Source organism: Tarenaya hassleriana, unplaced genomic scaffold (assembly GCF_000463585.1).
Source record: "Tarenaya hassleriana unplaced genomic scaffold, ASM46358v1 Cleome164, whole genome shotgun sequence".
In the NCBI taxonomy this organism is placed as follows: Eukaryota; Viridiplantae; Streptophyta; class Magnoliopsida; order Brassicales; family Cleomaceae; genus Tarenaya; species Tarenaya hassleriana.
In genome coordinates this window covers 110,916-115,945 of record NW_010965062.1, presented here as the reverse complement: position 1 = coordinate 115,945, position 5,030 = coordinate 110,916, and the positions used below count along the sequence as shown (strand labels likewise).

The window sequence follows — 5,030 nt, the reverse complement described above, 5'->3', positions numbered from 1 at the left end:
CGGATACTCACATGTCGCCGGCCGATTACGGTCGGTACAGGAATTACTCTTCGGAAACCTTCCACCACGTTCCGTGTATTCACACGGCCTCTCCGGTTCTTTTATTTTTAATTTATTGTTCGCTTGGATTTTCTGATTTTTTTTATTTGCATAAAAAAACATTTAACGAAGATGAATGTTATCCTAATTAATGCTAGGAAAAAAAAAGACGTACGTCACTTATAAAACGGCGTTTTTTTTTTTTGGGGAATGGATCGATGATTATGAATTTATCTGTATATCTATATAGAATTGAATTTTGATGTCCAAAAAGAAAAAAAAAACATCTAGGTATTTTGTTATAGCTTGGTCTAGACGAATATTCATCTGACCAATCTCAATTTCTAATATCAATTATCTCAAGATTTCGTGTGTGTGTGTATATATACTTAACCGACAATCATGGTTGACCATAAAAAAAATGTTCTCCGACAGATGTTTCCGATGGGAACTTGAATTGTATGCGAAAATGGGATTCAGCCACTCGACTAATCTCAGATATATAACTTGTATCATATATTTAGTCTGAATCTATTATATTGTGATCATATAATTCATGTAACAGGTTTTGTTTGGAATTTATATATTGATGTATTGCACAACATGCATGATTCATATGAAAATGCTCCATGCACGGAAAAAAAAACGCAAGGAAAAACCATTTTAAAGGCAAGTATTATTATACAAATATGTCTACATAATTACGATCTAACAGGAACAAAAAGAAACAAAGAAATGGAACATCGTAAACAAAACTCCCATCCGACACTTCTATGCTATATATGGAAATCGCTTTGATTCACAAAAAGGAAACAAGATGAAACCAAAACCCATTACTATACACAACCTTCGGTAAGATCTTAACTAACAGCAACCTCAACAAAACATGGACTCTCTCTCTCTCTCTCTCTCTCTCTCTCTCTCTCTCTATCCCTCTCTCTCTCCTGCCTTTCGTGATCAGACGTCTCTCTCTCTCTCTCTCTCTCTCTCTCTGTGGATGAAGATGCATATCTGAAACCTTGGTTAGCCAAAGACTACGGGGTCAAAGGGAGGAAGAGAAGAAGAGAGAGGTCCATGCCTCTCGGGACGGTAAAAGACTAAGTTGGCAAGCAAGATCAGAAGCACCAGCGGAACTCCCATCACTGCCATCGGCGGCGGCGGCAGCGGCGGCAGAATCGCCGGAAGAAGTATCAGAAGCATCAGCACCACCCCTATCAGGGCCGTCTCACAAAATTTGGAGGCCCTGTACATATTAAAATTTTAAAATAATAAAAAATTATTAATTAATATAATAAAAAATAAAAATATTTAAAAACGATAAAAACATATTTAATATAACAAAATATATAAATTAACTAAGTTAAAATTAAGTGAGACTATTTAATTAAAAATAGATAACGAAGAGAATTGTTACTTTTTGTTATAACTACATTTAATAATATATATTATTAATATTTTTAAAATTAGGTGGAATTTACAAAAAAAAAAAAAAGTGGGGCCCCCAAATTTTGGGGCCCTGTTCCATCGCACCTATTGCACACCTTAATAGACGGCCCTGACCCCTATGAACATCAACATGCTGCACATCTACTTGTGTGTTGTGTATCTTCGCTTCGGTTTTGTAACAAAAGAAACCTCTCTCCCTCTCTCGGTGCAATATATACCAATGCCTCTCTCGGTGTTATTTTGTTCACTTTCGTCTTGTGTTAAGTAGTGGTTAGAGAATTTGATGACATGACAATGGCTCTCACACATTAACGTAGAGGGAGAGAGAGAGAGAGAGACGTTACAAGGTGAAGATCATGACCCAATTCACCCAACGACATTCATTGCCTTTTAGTCTTTTTACCAACGAGTTAAATGACCTTATCATGTTTCAATAGTTGATACTGGATTTTAAAACCATATGCACAACAAATAATGAATTAATTAATATTCGGAGGGGGGGGGGGGGGCCTTTTAGTTTACAGAATTTAGTAACAGTAGAAAATGTTGGTTGATTCTCTGAATCTGAACCATTTCGTAGTAAATGTGTTTTATGTGAGTTTTTCGAATACATTATAACTCCATATTTATTATTACGGGTTGGTGATTTATGTCTGAAAAGGTAAGAAAATTAAAACCTTAATATATTGTATATGCATGTATGTATAGGATGTGAACTTAAAATCTCAAATCAGTTTAAGAAATTATTTTTAAAATGAGTATAAATAATATTGAGTACCGTTATTTCTGGTCAATTTACAGTAACACGTGTGTTTTTCTTTGACGTACGTCTCTCCGTATACGTTTCGTACATGTATCTAAGATTATAACCAAAATTTTGGTGGAGCCTCGGGACGTGGACTGATCGGTCCAGAGCCTGGACCGGTCGGTCTACGCAATTCGGTCTACACAGTTTAGAACGGTCCAGACCTTTTGGTCTGTCCGTCCAGACCGGTCGGTCTTGGTCCAGACCGATCGGTCTAAATGTGTGGACCGTTCAGTCCAGACCTGTCGGTCCAACCAACCCGCGAAACCCTAGACCGATCGGTCCAGAGAACCAGACCGATCGGTCTAGACGAAAACGTGATCAGATGTCGTTTTCGTCGTTTCTGCTCCGTTTCAGACCCGAATTCGACCCAGTTTTCGCCTGCGAACTCAGAATTCGAAGGTCTTGCACACTATGCAACAATGAATAGAAAATATACTCTAGATCCACAATCAAATCATGCATAGCATCAAAGCAAACACGGATTCAAACAATTCAAATCCTATAACGTGCTTGATCGGGTTCTAACAAAATCATACAGAAAACCAGGCTTTGATACCACTGTTAGGTTTTCTGGGATCTCAAGAGCGAATCTAATTCCTAAGAGATCGGTTATTGGGTTTACGCAGCGAATGTAAAACAAAAATTTTGATGAAACCCTAAAACCTATCATGCATGATCTTGTAGAAACGTTAGAACGGTTACCTCAATCGATCCGAGGCCTGTATCAATTGATGTGTTCGTCCGATCACATAAGGCAGAAAGAATACCTCGCCCTCTACACGTATCCACACGGCGGAAAGGATTCCAACGGTTGGAACTTGTCTGCTAGGACTGAAGAACACCTTCTTCTTTGCGCAAGGGTTTCAGGGATCTAGCTCTTAGGTTTTCAACTCTCAAAAACTCCCCAAAGGGTCTGAAAGTCGTGCCAAGAGGCTTAGGAGGCGTTCCCTAAAGTTTTTCCCACTTAAAACCCTAATTAGAGCGAGTTTAGGAAATCCCGACGTCTGGACCGATCGGTCTAGGTTTGGACCGATCGGTCTGGAGCTTTTAACGTGTGGACCGATCGGTCTGGAATATTTTCCGGACCGAGCAACATTTGCACGTTACCTCTGGACCGACCGGTCCACGTGTCTGGACCGATCGGTCTGAGTTGGTTGGACCGATCGGTCTGAGTTGGTTGGACCGATCAGTCAAGACCTTCTGGACCGGTCGGTCTGGCCTCCGCTCCACCGGGATTTTCTCGTCTCTTCTCGCGCATTCGTCCTTTCCTGTGTGTGTGACCCTGTAGGCTCATCCGATATAGCAGTATAACCCGAAATCTCTTATTTCGGTTACACAAGTCATAGGCGGTCTCTAGCAAGACACTATGACTACCTATCTCGAATAGAATTTGTTCGTGATCATACGAACGCCAGTGATGATTCCGGTTGATGATCCTTTTGTATCGCGATATCATACGTCGAACATAAGGCATGGACAAGCCACCTTATCTGATTCAACTTCTTTCTCGTTCACTGAGTTCGACTGTCTGAAATAGACGACGTTCATCTATAGTGCGGCCACACATTTCTACAGTCTCGCTCACACGAGGGACCCAGCGATATCTCTCTCTTTTACGAGAGGTACAAATCCCGTCTTGACTATCTACAATCCAGCACATGATTCGTTTCGTACCTGATACACGCCTTTATAGTCCTCCTGTTACGCAGGACGTTTGACGTATTCAAAGTACGCAACTCCTCATGTTGGATTTCGTAGATATCTCAGGTCTTAGGATCTAATCATGGAACCGTCATATGAGATTCAAGTCATGACGCAAGTCTATGTGATAATCTCATGCGGGTCAATCCAGTATTCCGTTCTCCAAAGAATACCTACGATCGTGATCGTATCCAATACCTATGATAATCTATATGATCATCAATCACACATCATACTAATCTTAGTATATCATTATTTCCACAATGATACATGACTAGGGAGTTTAGTATTGTTCATAACAATACATGGATTTCATAACATATCAAGTATGCACAATACGTAATGAATCAAACACTCATCTATAAATCATAGAAAGCGTCAGTACATCAAATGTATCAAAGTAAAGCTCGTAAACAGTACATCATAGAGCACTAAACCAACACCTGTAGGTTCATTCGATATAGCAGTATAATCCGAAATCTCTATTTCAGATATACAAGTCATAGGCAGTCTCTAGCAAGATACTATGACTACCTATCTCGAATAGAGTTTGTTCATGATCTTACGAACACCAGTGATGATTCCGGCTGATGATCCTTTTGTATCGCGATATCATATGTCGAACATAAGGCATGGACAAGCCACCTTATCTGATTCGACTGCTTTCTCGTTCACTAAGTTTGACTGTCTGAAATAGACGACGTTCGTCTATAGTGCAACCACACATTTCTACAGTCTCGCTCTCACGAGGAGCCCAGCGATATCTCTCTCTTTTACGAGAGGTACAAATCTCGTCTTAACTATCTACAATCCAGCACATGATTCGTTTCGTACCTGATACACACCTTTATAGTCCCCCTGTTCGCAGGACGTTTGACGTATTCAAAGTACGCAACTCCTCATGTTGGATTCCGTAGATATCTCAGGTCTTAGGATCCAATCATGGAACTGCCATATGAGATTGAAGTCATGACGCTAGTCCATGTGACAATCTCATGCGGGTCAATCCAGTATTCCGTTCTCCAACGAATACCTA

At 40.1% G+C, this 5,030-nt stretch overlaps 1 protein-coding gene across 1 annotated transcript in view; it reads left to right on the top strand.

Annotated features, from left to right (window-relative positions):
- The window catches only part of LOC104809779 (phytosulfokine receptor 1-like), a 14,675-nt gene that overhangs the window by 368 nt on the left and 9,277 nt on the right, over positions 1-5,030 (top strand). The window lies entirely within an intron of this gene.